This window comes from Melanaphis sacchari, unplaced genomic scaffold, assembly GCF_002803265.2.
Source record: "Melanaphis sacchari strain LSU unplaced genomic scaffold, SCAv2.0 Contig12_pilon_pilon, whole genome shotgun sequence".
NCBI classification, from domain to species: domain Eukaryota; kingdom Metazoa; phylum Arthropoda; class Insecta; order Hemiptera; family Aphididae; genus Melanaphis; species Melanaphis sacchari.
In genome coordinates, this window is record NW_020270527.1 from 1,214,556 (window position 1) to 1,232,128 (window position 17,573).

Below are 17,573 nucleotides of genomic sequence, written 5' to 3' on the forward strand. Positions count from 1 at the left end.
GAATATTTGTCCGTACGATAACCATTAATTATTTGTAACCGTGGCAAGGTTCAAATAGTTAAATAATTTATTACTGTAGATTGCACAGAGAAGAGTCGATATTTGGTGGAGGAATAAAAGGATTACCAATATAATGGTGACTAGGAAGTGTTGGATTGTAAACGATAACTTATTATAAGATTATGAATAATAGTATTAGATCATTAATACATAAATATTAAATACTAATACTTACACGTACATAATATCATAGTTTAAAAATGTTTTATATATAATTTCATTTTTGTAATTGTTATTAATTATTATAAAGTATTTAAATTATTTGTGTATTTTTTGTTCCTACCCTCCAATCTATTCATTAATACCATGTTATATGCAATGGTCAACAACAACATCCAGTGACTACTAATTAGTGTCCTGATGGGATTATTCTACTCAATTAATTAAATCAGATGATTTGTGTGCATATCAATTAAATAACTAATAAACTATTAATGAAATGTATGCGTAAACGTTTTATTAACAAAAGCACAGCATTTATTTTATCTAACATAATGTTATAATAAGTTATTTTCATTATTATTTTTCCAATTTATTGCGAAAATCAGGTTAGGTATAGTCTATGAGATACGGTTTACATGTTCAAGGTAATTTATAATATTTAAACCTTATTAAGTAGTTAATGATGAATTAAATTAGCAGAGTAATAAAAATAATATATTGTTTGGTATTTTAATACAGTGTATGAGTACATATAGTTATTAAGTGTATTTTTAGTTATTTTTCCCAATAAAATTAATATGTTTAACTTTGTTATTTTTATAGGTTGAATAATGGTTAAGAATAAGTAGTTAATCAATAAGTGATCTGGCTAATAATTTTTATCTCAATATAATATACTATTATAGCACATATTTTTATTTAAAAATAGTTCGATAACTTGATATTAGCTCCATGTATTCTCAAACCTAGAACATAAAATATATTTATTTTTTTGTTACAGGATAAATTATTCAACTTAGATGGTTTATTTTTACTCAATTGAATACAAATAGTGACCGATTTATTATGTTATATATATGATAATCATAAATCTATGCTTAAGTATTTTATCTTGATTGAACTAAAAATTACTTTTTAAAACATAGAATATTATGTTTTGTGGAATTGTCGAAATGGAATTTTGTGATAGTTCTTTAAAAACGTATAAAGTGCTCATAGGTGAGCTTTTTTTAAATTTGAATACTTATGAGTAAAATTTACTCTTTTTAAATTGTATTTATTTTTTTATTTGTATAAACGTTAAATATTTGTCTCATAAAATGTATTAACAGTTATAATGACAGGAAAGACGATTTTTACTGTTTTTTGATCTTCTGTATTGACTGAGAATGTTACATCAAAGATGTTTAATATAAAATGGGATCTCCATTTTTTTTTTTTTTTTTAGGACATTTCCCTTGTTCCATTAACGATGTCGTTTGTATGCGCGAATGCGAATTTCTCGTGAAAAATTTAACGCAGTCAGTCTTCGGCTTAGTAGCACAACGGGATACTACTGGTAATATATTCCGAGCAAATAAAAAACGAAAAAATCGTTTTTTCTCTTCTGCTACTTATTTGTTAACTTTCTTATTTTGCCTAACATCAGTTAACCTACACTTGGCATGACGTTTTATGGTCTACTGAATTCAGTTTTATAGTTGAAATGGATTTACATTTATGTTTTTAAAAACTGTTTGATTTTAAATTTCAATTGTATGTGGTTAACTAGGTCCATCGTTCGTTAAAGTTGCTAAGAGTATCGATGATTGAGATAAAAACTATTTTATTTCATAATTATTATAAATTAATATACAATTTATTACAAAATTCACATTAAATAAAGATTTCCAACCATTTCATTTTCATTAATAACCTAACCTAGGTCTGTTATTTGTGAATTTAGGGATGGGGATATTTGGAAATTCATATAAGAACCATAAAGAAGTGGGGAAAACAAATTATAGTTTACACATAAAGACGCTGATTAGTATATTTCACTTCACTTTTTAAGTATTTTTATAAATTTAAATTTTAAAAATTATTTATACTTCTGAAAAATATATAAATATATAACATCAGGTTAACCATTTTAATTTTTTGTGAAATTCTCTTTAAATAATAAAAATTTAATTTACAAACAAAACTAGTCAACAATCAGAGAAATAAATCATATTAAAATTAAATTTTTGTATTATAGACTTTATAAAAATATTTTTTATAGCTTAGGTACATTATATATATATATTATATATTATAGATAGTTTAAAGATCATGTTTATTGTATAAACTCCAGTGATCAGAAAAGCAACCAGCTAATTAATGTAATGTAAGATAATTCCTTCAACGTATTTACTGATTCTGAGTATATTTTAAGTATTCAGCTCCTTTTCCTTCCCCCTCAAAAAAAAAAAAAAAAAAATTAAAATTAAATAACTAACTATATTGCCAACCTTCCCAACATTACCTACAAACATACATCACTAATATTGATACTCAGTCACGCCGGAATAGAGGAAAACAAAAGAGTAGACTCATCAGCGAAACACGTAACGAGTGACCAAACTATCAAAACTACTTAACTTATTTTTAAAAATTACCTTAAAAGAGAAGCCAAAAATACCATAACCAATTTATGGCGCGAGGAACGTCACTTACTGAAGAGAAATTAACGGAAATAAAACATAACATAGATAGATAGATTAATTCATAAAATTTAATTAGAGTACAAGATGTTATTTTGACGTTCTTAAAGATAAAACTCATTCAATAACCATGTTATATAACATAGAGCCCGAACTATGCATTATTTGCAATTCTGAAATCTCTATTTACTTTTAAAATATCATAAATTTAATGAGGAAAAATCGAAATACAATATTTCAAATAGTCTCTTTGAATGCTTCAACAACAAACTTTTAAACTTCTCTAAATGTCTACAACTCATAAAAGTTCATCAAATACATCAATTTACAAAAGACCTCAAAATCAGAACGAATGCAAAAATGTACAAATATATTTATTTTTAATTTTGGGCTTAACCTAATTCTTTACCTATTTAATTTATGTTATATATATAAACTTGTATCTTTATGATAAATGCAGTTAAAGTCTTGTATTTAAAACAATAACAATAATAATAAATAAATAGTTTGAAAAAAGTATATACAAATTATTATGTTATTTTATCATTTGTATTTTTTTTATCATATTAATTTCATAATTTTTTAGGGATAAAATATAATTTTCATAAAAACCATAGATTAATACATGAAAATATTTTAAATTTTTCAACTCGAGTAAAAATTAAAATAATAATTATTATAGTGTAATTACTATATAATTGCAACTCCAAATTTAAAATTGTTACATAGAATTAAAAAATTATATAATGATTCTGTTAAAACAAATAACAATGTTTTGAAGTAGTGAAATTTTGAAATTATATAAATAAATAATTAAAAACCGTATCAATCGGTGTGTTTAATAATAGAAAACTAATTACATCAATAACAACTAATTTAATAATAATAATAATAATTTAAATTATAATTTTGAAAATTCAAGTTGGAAACACTGGGTACTTTGCTCACGCGTTATAGTTTTAGATTATAATTTAAAAAAATTTATCTAAAAAACATAATTTCATACTGTATAACTAATAACATGTTTTCTCACAATCTAAAACTGATGCTAATTTAACTATTAAAAAAAAAAAAAAAAAATTATATTTATAGTTATGTTTAATTAAAACTATTTGATTCTACTATATTACTTAAAATTAATAAGGATATCTTATATTCATGATTATTTGATTATTAAATTTAATGTAATATTGTTTAATTTTGTTTGTTCTAGGTAAATTGAACGTTATATAAAATACAAATCGTAGATCCCATTGTTGTTATATCGGATATGTAAGTAAAATCAAAGTTGAATATATCATAGATAATTTGTACTTATAATTAAACAAAAAGTATTTTGTTTAAATGTCTGTGTATAGAAATACTATAAATTATCTGCTTAATGTGTGGTTTAAACTTGACGTTACTTATTTTACCTTTTGGCAACTTACTACGTGTTAAGTCACAACTTTAAATTTTGTAATTATACGTGATATATATAGATATATATAATTTAAAGCGTATTTCACCGTATGTTTTTCAGGAACAAATTTGTATTAAGAAGTTGCCGGAAAATTTGATCAGCAGTTTTCTTCGTTTTTGAATCAAACTTATTTGCAATACGTTTTAGGTTTAGTTTCAAGTAGGTCCTCAATTCTCAAGCTTATATTTACTTGAACAAGCCTCCGGGTAATTTAGACAGGATAACATTTTAGAACACTTTTGTCTACCTAAACCATTGCTGACTAAAAGTTTACTCTTTATAAAAGGTTTTCACTATGAAAAAACCAATAAGTTCAAAAGTTTGGCCAAGTGAAAAACTTACAAGATGTCTTATCAGCAGAAATAGAACTATTTTTTACCGGTTGTTCAATAAACGTCAATTGTTTCATACAACTTTATTGCTTATAATTAGTTTCACGGTAAAATAAGTCATTTAACTATTGCCAATATTGTTTTTAAATAAAAATACAAAGTTTTGTTTAAAAAAATGATTATACTTGTAACATTATAAAAAATAAACAATCTGATTTTTATAAGAAAATATTATTATTATCGTAGTTATTATACAAATAGTTTAATTTATAAAACAGTATAAATTTAACAATAGACATCACTTCTAAAATAAACAAAAAAACAAACTTTAAATTTAAATATTTTAAACAAATATTTAATCGCATCTAGAAACATTTTTATAAGACTTATATGAATAGAAAATAAGAATTTGAGGATACTTTTTATGTAGTCTACTACATTGTAGTTCATACAGTAGGCATGTCTCTATAAAAATACTGCATAGGTAAAAATGTAAAATATATTATATTGAAATATTATTTTTTGAGCCATCGTTAAGTTAAAAATAATAATAAATAAATAAATATATAAATAGATATATTATTATTAAATTATTTAAGTATGTTTTTTGTTATAAATATAAACCAACAGATTATGATTATATTAGTTGTGTTATTTTCGTATTTTATATTTTACGAGCACTTATCTATAATTTGAAAAATATTAAATTTTAATTTTTTAAATTTACTATGTATTATAATTGTTTTTGTTATTAAAAATTAATCAAAATAATTATGTTTTATATAATTTAAATACGAGTGGTAAGAAAAGTATTGATTTTACAATGAGGTTTCTTTTCTGTGTAAGATTTTTATGGTAGTTAAACAACTTCAAAACGTTCATGTGTTTAAAAGTAGAGCACCTATGAGTTTAGTATAAAATGTATAAATCATAGATTTTATCAAAGCAGTACTGAGGAGAAGTTTTTCCAAACATGGAAAAAATCCATGGAATTTTAATATTAAATTAAATGTAAAGAATTTGGTTTTAACTAATATCTTTTAAGGATCGTTTGGATTTAAATATTAGGTTTTTACCTAATAAAAAAAAAAAAAATATCATGCATTGAAACTAGAAAAATGTATTTGGCTTATTTAACTTTTAATTTGAAATTTATATGCGATTCTGTTAAAACATTCTTGTTTAGCTAATAAGAATGTAGTAAATTAAATTATACTACAGTAGATTAATAGTTTTTATTTATTTCATTTGAACATTAAGTTTTTTATTAAATACATTTTGATTTAATATTATAATTTATAAGAATAAAATTAGAGATTAAATTAATAAAAACATTTTAATTAAATAAAATATTTTTTTTTAATACTCAAGGTTTTATTTATTTATTTTTTTACAACAAAAACAAATAAATAAAATAATACACTAACATCTATCTTATGATGATTGAATGCATGTTCTGAAGCAAATTTAGAGTTTGAAAGCTATTATCAAGACTAAGGATTTTTTTTTTGGTTGTCGCCATCTCTGTTCCAGTCAAATGAAAATACATTCTTCGGTCAGTTAGTTCTGCATGATCGGTTCGAATGCCCTTGTATTCAGTAGTCCATAAAATACTATCACAAAGTCTATAGATAAACGCGAATAACAATATATCTATCTATATATATATATTTATATATTATATGTATGGATAAAGTTTTTATTTTGCTGTAGGTAGAAAAAGTTTTGGAAGCAATTATATTATATTTTGATAGCATAGCTCGGCATGATATAATATAGTTCATTTTTTATTTATGTTCCCTAATATTTCGCCAGTATAAGGAATATTAGTATATAACTAGGTACGTTTGATGTGAAAACAACTTTTTTAAAGCTTAGGTACGTCCATTCAGACTGACAGATATATCATGAACAAATCGATAAAATTAAATATTTTTACATCGATGTTTAATACATTATGTTTTTAGTGAGATTTAAAAATAAATGCTATTTATTATATTATACTCGTTTGTTTTGAAAATGCAACACTTCACTTTTTGTCTGTCATAAGATTAATGATCTAAAAATGTATTTTTATTTCAGCTAGATATGAGTTACAAGACTCAATTTATTTCTTAAATTCTTAGGCACAGTTCGTCGATTCAAATCAAGTACTTGATGAACTAATTAACAATTTTGATAATATTGTAATATTGTAAACCATTTGCATTATTATAATTGATAGAGTGAAAGAAAAAATAAATAATATGGTTTTAAAAATATAAACCTTTGTCATAAATATTTATTAATCTTGACATATTAAAATGCGTATGAATAATAAACAAGTGAGAAGCACTGACTGTAACTGTCAAACTTAATTATTTGAATAAAAATATTTTCACATTATTCAACTGTTTTATTATGTATATTAGTTATCAGTTAATATATATTAAAACATTATATTAGCACATTTTAAATTTATTCTTTATTCGTAATATGGTATGAGTAAATTTTTTCAATGTTACTTTTACTCGTCAGCAGGATAAGAAAATAAAAAAATGTGTTTTTAAGACTTTAAAAACATTGATTTTATTTTTAAAAGATTTCAGAGCATCATTAATTTTATAATCTATTATTTTAGTATCAATAATAATTTTTGAACAACTATTTTTTTTGATTTTCACTATGCTGAAATTAGGTTAGTTTCATCTAACAAACATTGTAATTTCGCTTTAAGTCAAGTTTAAATTGTATTACATTTTAATTTGACAATGACTGATCATAATTTATAATAGTGTACATTAAAAAAACAATAACTTAATGTAATGATTCAAATTCAGGTTAGAACTATAATACGACATACTAGTATTCATAAAGTATAAACAATAATACATTCTCTTGTTTCTCTATGTTTTTTTTTTTTTATTGATATAATATAATATGTTGATATAAAAAACATAATATTTGACTTTTATCACAGTACGCCAATATGTCAATGCCCTGATGATAAAATATATGTTCAAAAATCAAAAATCCTAAAGCAATTGGAGCGCATTTTGAAAGTATATAATATACGAATAAAATATTAAGTATAGAATAGGAATTGGAAATTGGTACTTTTAAAAGTAACCCTATAAATAGTTTACTTAATATCGCTGTAGAACAATAACTGAATATACTATATGTCCGTATAGGCCAATTAATGCGTAAACACGTAACAAATCCAAATACATCTTCATATAATATTCGTTTTGATAGTGCTTTCAACCTAAATCCAAAACTTAAATAACCTATTTTACCAAAGGCTCTGGGCAACACTAAAATGAAAAACATGGAAGTAATCCAAAAGGCACTACGGGAAACTCTAAATTATTCAATTGACCTGTTTATCTTTTAGTAGTTAGAATAACAAAAAACTAAAAGTAGCTAACACACGAATTTGCACTTTTTCAGGTTAGGTAGAGAACTAATAGATAACATTCGTTATAACTTAAAAATGTTAATGGATGCATCTAAAGCTTTTAAAGAGATAATTCTACCATAATTTAACAAAATTAAATATTGGAAATAGTGATCAAGATAGATAATTATGTGATGCTGATTCTTTGAGAATACATATTATATATTTACAAAAAATCTAAAAACTAATCAAAATAATGGCTACAAACATAAATTTCTTTTACTCACAAAACTTAATGGAATAATAAAAAGGAAAAATAAGTCTGACTTTCAGGGTTTTGGAGACAAACATTTAGTAGTTACAGTAAATAAAAATTATTGTAAGTATTTGTTATTATTTTAATTTAGTAATTTTTTAGCTTACTATACATTGGTCGCATCGACTTTTAATTTATTGTTAACCTAAAAAAATACAGTCTTATTGTTATCCAAGATATCATTGATTGCTACTAATTCCCGTTGCCGTTTTTAGGGCATTAAACGTCTTTGAAGTCAGCAAGTGTTGTGCACTTCCAAGTTACTAGCAACACCTGGTGTTTCACGCAAATTCATAATATAGAGTTATATTAAATGTTCCTAAGTGGATTATTCTATAATTCCTATTTTATATTATAATTATATTTATTTATTATTCATATGTATTTTTGAACTTTGAGAAGTTTTAAGATGTTGCATGACTGCATTAAAACTTTTTGGTTTAATAGCCATCTTAATAATTAATAATGTTCAAAAATAATTTAGCAAAACAACTGGCTTAACCAAGACGTTTGATGACAAAAAATAATATTGATTTTAAAAATATTAATGCAATTATTGTAATTATATTATTCCTATAATTTATTTTGTAATTACATACAATATTAATGATTTTGCTAAAATATGAATTAAGTGAATAATTTAAATACCAAAAAAATTGTATTACTAGTGAACATTTAACAATTTTCATGAAAGTTTTCTGATACCAGTAAATTGTTTTGGTGGTTAAAACCTATAAACAATCATGGCATCGAAAAATGAATATCGAGTAAATATAAAATGTACTTTTTTTAAAATTCTTTAAGTATTAATAAAAAATATCTATTTGTTTTAGTAATTGATTCATAGTGATTTGTTTTTAGATCAATTTGAAATTATGCATTGCACATTTGCACATTTGACTAAAAAAATAAAAAACGTAATTTTATCAATTTTATTCCCATCGGATGCTCAGTTAATCTAATTATATCTATTCAATTTATTGCGTGATATCAAAGTTATATTCGCGTCCAGGCAATTGATCAAGTCTACTTCAAATGTACGAAATTCTTTGTATGTTTAAATATTGAAAAAAATAAGATAAATAAACAGTGGAATAAATCAACTATAGCAAATGTTGGATGCAGTTTTAGTATAAAAAAGTGCGATTTTTATTGGTAAAATTATTCGGTACAAATAAACCGGTATACCTATTCAATATAAAAAAAAAAAAATAATATTATTCAAATATTTATTATTTATTTTTTATTAAAATATTATATACAAAATATGAAATTCAAAATCATTATACTTTTTTGGTTTTAAATATGGTTTAGTTTAAAGGTCTTAATATATATATATATATATATATATATAAATATTAAGATATTAAGGTGACTAAGTCTGTTAATTACGTAATATAGACTATTTGTTCTTGTAATTAACGATGCACCTATATAACTATTTTAATCATTTTTTTGTAATAAGATGAAGATTAATAAATACTTAAATAATAATTCAAACATTATAATTTAATTATTTTTAAAAGCAGTAGACTCTTTTATGCGTTTGTATATTCATATGAAATATTATGTACTTAATCAATAAAATATAACATGGAAAATGTATAATATATAATTTAATAAAATCATAGTCGTATAAAAGTTGTTGAAGAGATAGAAAATCAACTGTTCAATTATAAGAAGCAAGCGAACAATCTACATATTCTTTTGAATATTGTGTGTTCAATTACTTTAAAATAATTCCATGGCTCTTCTCAGCACTAACAGTCTTAGAGCTGTTACTTTTGAAAGGTAAAATAGACACCTAGTGTTAAGTCGTATGGAGCATAAATGTGTTTTCTCAAAACGTACAAGAAAAGTAATTTTCCTTTAGATGACCAAACCGTATATATTTATAGTAAAGTGTTTCTATTGGACCGTATTCACATTGAATAGATGACGTTGAAAAAAATTCTTTACTATTTGAAAATGTGCTATATGTTGAAATCTACGTGTATTAGAGCCAAAACATGTTTAAAAGGTAGAAAATAATATTTTTAAACTATTATTATAAAGAATGTAGACTCAAGTAATGTTTAATAAATTTGATATTGTACGACGAAATAGTTTTGGTACAATATTTATTTTTATTTGTTGTGATAATAATGAGACTAAGGAACCAAAACAAAAATAACTTTTTGAATAGTTTCTACTATTATTTGTTGAGTTTTTTCATAACTATTATGGTTAAATAATGTATGCACTTAAAATTATATATAAAATATAACTTATTTTAACATTTTTTTATTAAACTAATTTTTGAAAAAATGACTATGTCTGTATAGTTTACATTGTATATAAATCAATGAGAAAAAAAATTAAGTTTCTAAAGTTATATTATGTTTTGAATTTTAATCAAATAACTAAAATAGTATATTGAATTAAACAGTATTACAGTTTTTTGATTTCCAAATTATGAACTAGAAATTATATAAAATGTGTATGCAATAAGGAAAATAGCATTTTAATTGATTACGAAAATAAAATAAGAATGATGAGTAAGGAAAATACGTTAAAATTGAACTGATCAAGTCCCTAAAACAAAAATGTACGTATATAAATAAGTAGTAAGATGAAGAACTTAAGAATGAATATGCAAAAAATTGAGTACTTGAAAAATTTTGAAAGAATCAGTAAAAGTTTTAAATGGCTAATGAAGAAAAAAAAATGGTAACAAGGAATAATTCAAATTTTACATATCATAATTATTAATAAAGTAGTAGTTGCTCTAATGATAAGACATAAGATTTTCCAAAATATCTAGACGGAGTAGATATATTAATTTTACGGAGGAATTTATTTACTGTTATTATAACTCGTTTAAAAACAAAAGGGTTCGAACTCAAATACGTTTTTCAGATGAAAAAGTTTCTCCTATAAATTATAAACGGATGATTCGGATGGCATAAATTAATTACAAAACAACAGAAACGGAGCAGAAAGGGTTTTTACTGATCTCACCAGAACTTCTGACAAAGAACTTTCTAGCTTCATAATATAAAATCATATTGTTTTATTTTTAAAAGCACTTGGGTGGGTTGAATGGCTGAAAAAAAAAAAAAACAACCGATGAAGAAAAAAACCAAACTTTGTTCAAGTACCTTTCACGGACCATTTAATTTAATAACATCAACTTCTTTTTCTTCTAAAATATCCTATTCTATATAACGTGGTCTTGTATTTACGACTCTGTTGAACATCTTACACTTGTTTACGTATTTTGGCTTTAAAATAGTAAATAGGAAAAAAAATACTTTATTTTACTTGCCAACTTTTCTGGTGACATGTCAGTTATCAGTGTAATATATATATATATATAAATAAACAAAATAAATTATTTACAAAGCACATGTTCTTGTGATGCTTCGTTCATATTATTGGAATATTTCTGTATTTTAATTCAATTAATGGTTGTATGTTAATTATCAGATAAATCGTAAAAAATACAATTGTATTCAAAATTTTTTTTTCAGAGCTTAAACATAAAATGAATCATAGTAATTTATTCATTTTTCAACTTTGAAAATATGCCTTATATTCTAATGTTTTGTTATAAATTACAAATATGTAAACCAGCTAATTTTACATGAAGACAAAATAATTATGTATGTACATAAACCATTTTTAATGAAATATTTAATAACAATTATAATATTCATCAATTATCCTAAAAAATAATTAATTATCAGAATAAATAGTATCAAAAACTTTTTAATATTTTATAAGTCGTACAAATTTGAAATAATTTAAGAAATTCCGCTATATCCAAAACTTAAAAATATAGTAATAATATTTTTAAATTATAATGTGTTATTAATATATTTTAAATAAAATATCGTTTATTTCTTTTTTTGGTATATCATTATTTTATAATGCAAGTCTGAAAGTATATTTTTATTAACCACATATTATTATATTATCTTCTTGTATTTTTTTTTTTTTTGTTCTGTTCAAAAACAAATTACAAAACCAAAATGTCATTAAACTTTAACACGCAAGTTGTACATTATGTTGTATATTATAATCAAAAAAAGGTACTGACAGTTAGAATATTATATTGTCTTTAAAATTATGTGAAATCCAATTGGTTACTATAAATAACTAGAAAAAGTCTTTAAATATTTGTATAACTAGTTCGAATACCGAATAGATTTATGAAAAAAAAATATATATTTTAAAGAGTAAATTACCATCAACATCTTTAAAAAACAAACATAAAATTTACTATAGACGAGTACAAGATTATTAAGCATTTTTTATGGAGATAAAATTTATTATAAGAAAACGTTAGTAAGATAATTACAGAATAATATTATTAAAAGTAGATACATTAAGAGAAATAAAAAAATTAATATATGATTCAAAAATATACAATATTGGTAATTCTTTGTAACATGTATAACTAAATATTATTTATAAATATTAATTTTTAAATTAATCATGAATGTAAATAAATCACTTTACTCAAACATAACCTGTCTTTGTATAGTTTTGTATATGAATTAATTATTCTATAAATATGTACAGATTGTAAATATTCATTTAATATTAATTAAATTTTATAAATTATCAATATTGACGAAATTCTATAAGTATAATGAATAAAAATATTATAACCTGTATTTATTATTAACTATTTAAAAATAGTTAATTTTATTGAGATTGTATTTGAATATTTCTTGAATTTAAAAATATTATAAATCATGCCTAATAACATAAGTTGTCTAAGATTCTCATTAATTATATATCTTTTATTTACATGCATATATATTAATACCTTTGTGTGAAGCTTATTGTAGACTTAGAAACTACTGAACTGATAAAATTAAATCGATAAGCGTTCTTTGCTTCGTTTTACTACTCTTATAGATAGCTATTGGATTGTCCATACATGAATTTCATTTGATTTACGAAAATTAAATAATATTTTTCTTATAATGTATATATATATATATTATGTTAAGATATATGACGCGTGGTAGTGAATGTTGACAGTCACCGGTTTATGTTTATATTTACCGATCATTTTGGTGAATATTATCAATGTTTTTAATACCTCACAGTGCGAACATTTACCAGTATTTTTTGATATGCAATAGTTATTGAGTGAATGTTGACATGTCTGACAACATATATAATTAAATAGATAGGTAATAAATTTATAAGTTAATATAGTTTAACAAATTTATTTTTTAATATATAGTTTAAGAAGCTTATATTTTTTTAAGTTTTATTTATTACAACATGGTAAATTACCGTGACATTTACTGTTACAAAGTATTCCTCCATTCTTACAATTAAATACTTTTGTGTTACAAACTCTCGTCCGTTATCAGAATGTAAAATATTTGAAGCACAGAAAATAAATAATATATTTAATAAGTGATATGTAACTTCTTTTGCAGCTTTAGATTTTAGAGGTTTTAATTGAATACACTTGGTTAGGGGATCTTGATAATTTAATACATATACTTTTAAATTCACCATCTTTGAAAGTTTGTATGTCTACTAAGTTTACTTGACACTGGGAATTAAGTTCATGACTTATAATAGATTTGATTACAATACCTTTTTCAGAATTTTTGTTTGTTTTAGCATTGAACAGTGAACACATAAATTCGTTCATCGTTCTGGTTCGCCCTCCATGACTAGTTTCTGTATGAGCTTTGTGTATAATGTATATACGTATAGTTCTTGGTTTTTTACATAGTAAATAATTTCAGTTTCACTTGCTTTTAACGGAACGATTAGTTTATGACCATTCATAATATTTACAACGTCAAACCGGTCAACATTTATCAAACACAAATTGTAAATGTCAACAATCACCGGTGTATGAATGCGTTAAGACCATTTTGTAAACGTTTACTACGATTTTTGGTAAATGTCAACATACACTGGTGACTGTCAACACTCGTCTATCGTGATCATACAATTTAATATATATACATATAGAAATACATTATATGTAAAATAAAGAGAAAGAGAGAGAGAAAGAGAGAGTTGCCATTGGTTACAAAAAATTACAAACAACTAGCCGACCCGCAATGCGTTTCTATATGATTTTTTTACACATAATAAAATGTATTGTTTGTTCTTTGATTGCACACAAAATATCAATATTTATATGTTTTAAGCTTTAAAATATAGATCTAAAATGATTTGACCGATTTAAAGATAACATAAGAAATTATTTTATGATATATCACTTTCAAAAATAAACCATGTGTTTTATTCAATCCACTACAGGCGGATGAAATCTCAGTCAAATTAAGTCACAATATGAAGTACACCGATATAGATTTGTCCGTAAAATTTCTAGGTCCTAAGATACATCAAAACCAAGATAGCACATAATATATAATGTTGTAATAAATACTTTTTAATTTTTTTCTCTGATTAAGCTAGATATACAGCTTATATACATATTTATTATTTCAACATTTTCGATGTTTTGACATAATGATAACAATAATTTAACATACAATATATATTAGTAAATCTCTTAGTCGATAAGTTTTTTTGGGTATTTTTTAAAAATACATTACATAAATGTATTATATAAACTCATCAGTGTGTACGGTGTACCAAATCTCAAAACATTCATTTCGCTTGAATAGATAAATGCCAGTCAAAATAAAATAAAGGACGGTAATTTTTTGTTTTGTGTTGTCATCATTTTTCTTATTATTTTTCAGAATTCTTCCATTTCAATGTTTGGGTTTATGTTCAGATTTTATGTGAACAGATAAACATTAAAAGAAAAAAAAAATAGGAATATAATACTTTAACGAATAGGTCCATAATGGATTTATGAATATTTTATTTCTATCAATGTGCATGCAGTATGCTTTGAGATTGAAGACTGATCACTTGACTGCTAACGTTGATTAAAATAATCCATGATTATTATCATAACTGTGATTGAGTAAAATATGCGACATGATCTGAAAAAATGCATTCAATTTAAACAACTATAATCATTTTATTATTAGATTAAATCTAGAATAGTTATGATTGTTATGAACTATGATTTTTGTATTGAATGTGTTTATCTGGGTTAAAATTATGTGTGTTACTTTCAACATTATATATTATATTTTTATAAATTTTATATTTACATTATTTTTGAGTAAAAGGATATTTATTTTATTATTTAAACATACTAAATTGTTGCGTTAATATTTTTTTGTCTGTAATTTAGATATTGAAATCATAATATTTTTAAACACGTTTTGTAAGTTTATAAAACAATAATGTGAAATCGGATATATATATATATCATTTTTGTATATATATATATTTAGAAAGTTATTTATGACTTTAATTAAATTATAAATATTAAATAATCGTCTAAATAAAAATTATTGAAAAATGTGGACAAAACATACATTTTTCTAAGGTACATTTGTTTTATTATTATTAAAAATTTACTTTTGTTCGTTCAATTAACTAATTTAATAGAATACAAATAACATTAAATGTTAAAAATATTTTAAAACCTTACATATTATCTCCAGTATGTATATTAATGTAAGTAATATCATTGTTCAAATCCTACACGAATAAACTTAGAGGAATAATATAGTTTCTTAGGAAATAACAACAGTAGTGTAAAATATCTGACATCTTTGCGTGTTTAGTTATGAAGAAAATGTGAAATAGTAAGTTCAGTTATCATACTGTTGGTATACTATGCATTTTCTATGAATACTTTGTAAAGCGAAAATATATTTTTTCGATTGAATAAGGCGAAAATTATTTAATTATTTTAAGATATTATTCTAGTATCTACAGGAATTCAGCTGAATGCATTATTTATCTAGAAAGAACAATGTAGTTCAACGATTATCGATAGCACTAATAAAGGTACCATAAATATTTATTTAAATAAGTTTACTCTCAACAAAATCTATATTCAAATAAAAATATACATATACAAATATTAAATATATATATATTCTTGTATTATTTATAACAATAATAATAAAATAATAAATAAATATAATAATAAAAATATGAGATAAATAATTTAAACCCTATTTGAATAATATAAACTATTAATTTATTCTGTTTGATTAATTATATAATTGAAAAAGTCTAAATAAACAGATTCATATATAGTATAATATATATTATATGCTACACCGATTGAAAAATAAATAAGGTATACTTGTTTTGAAAGATAAATTTGTATAAAATGCAATTAAAATAATGAAATTATTAATATTTTGCTTTAAATGTAACATTTACTTGTAGAAATAGATTCTTTCAAATAATCAGCTTTTAACTTATTCTTTTTTTTCTAAATACTTTTTTTTTCGAGAAATAATTTCTGGTAATGAGTTTTGATGTATTTTATTGATATTATTAAAGTTTATTTTTTGAATATTTGGATGGGTTTTACTCATTTTTAGGTTACCACGTAAACGAATATTGTGGATTATAGTGGTAGAGAGTTTAAAAACGCTAGTTTCCTCGTTTATCCCTAAGTTTTTTGTAGACAAGTTGGGGACACTTCGTTGTTATATCGGAGAAACGATAAGAGGACAAAAGTAACATCGACCGCCAGCGCCATAGCCGCAGGTACAATAAAACCGAATTAATGGCTGCAATTAAATAAGTGCCTTTTGCACGGCTCAGCAAAACCCCGCCCATCACGTATCCCACCACCCTTCTACTACTTGTCCCGCCAACCACTGTCACTGTCGAGCTACTTACTTCCACGATTAATATCCATTTTTAACGTGTCCCGGAAGACACGAGTCTGTTGCTGATGTCTTGAAACGACGAGTCGTTTAAAACGGTCGAGAAAATAATGTATTCCAGTTGAATTGGCCATGAATTGGCCAGGGAATATGATTGAAGCATCGAGACAGTGGAATCCTAAGATGAATTTATTTATTTAAATAATTAATATTTTAAATCTTCAAACACGAAAACAAATGTTAAGACTATTTAATTGTAAAAAATAATAATATTGATTATTGTTATATAAGACTTATAATTGTATTTGAAAAATAACTTGAAAAGTTGCACTGCTGTAAACTGCAGATTTTGGAATATACTTAGTCATCAAGTATAGTTATATGTAATAAATGAATTATAAATAAATTTGAATACAATGCCAAATAATTTTATTCAAAAAAAATATGTCAATCGAAGATAAAGTGTGAACCCCTGTTTCTAAGGATATTACATCTTATATATTATGTTATTAATTATAATATCATCCATTATCATATTGTTCTTAACATTATGGTATAACAACGTATTGAATAACATTTAATGTTATTGTATGTCCAATAATAATATACATGGTAGTAAAATGTTTCAAATGAATACTACTATTAATTTT

General features: G+C 23.2%; 1 protein-coding gene across 4 annotated transcripts in view; it reads left to right on the forward strand.

Annotated features, from left to right (window-relative positions):
* Positions 1-17,573, forward strand: part of LOC112591189 (protein turtle homolog B-like) — a 318,331-nt gene that overhangs the window by 81,701 nt on the left and 219,057 nt on the right. The window contains exon 1 of one of the 4 annotated variants that reach the window (XM_025334918.1): positions 1,543-1,561. The exons of 1 other annotated variant lie outside the window; for it this stretch is intronic. The gene's annotated coding sequence lies outside the window, so the exon portion shown is untranslated. Of the gene's footprint in view, positions 1-1,542; positions 1,562-3,942; positions 3,960-8,220; positions 8,240-17,573 lie in introns of those variants that run through there. 2 more of the 4 variants (XM_025334916.1, XM_025334917.1) reach the window with 2 other exon arrangements.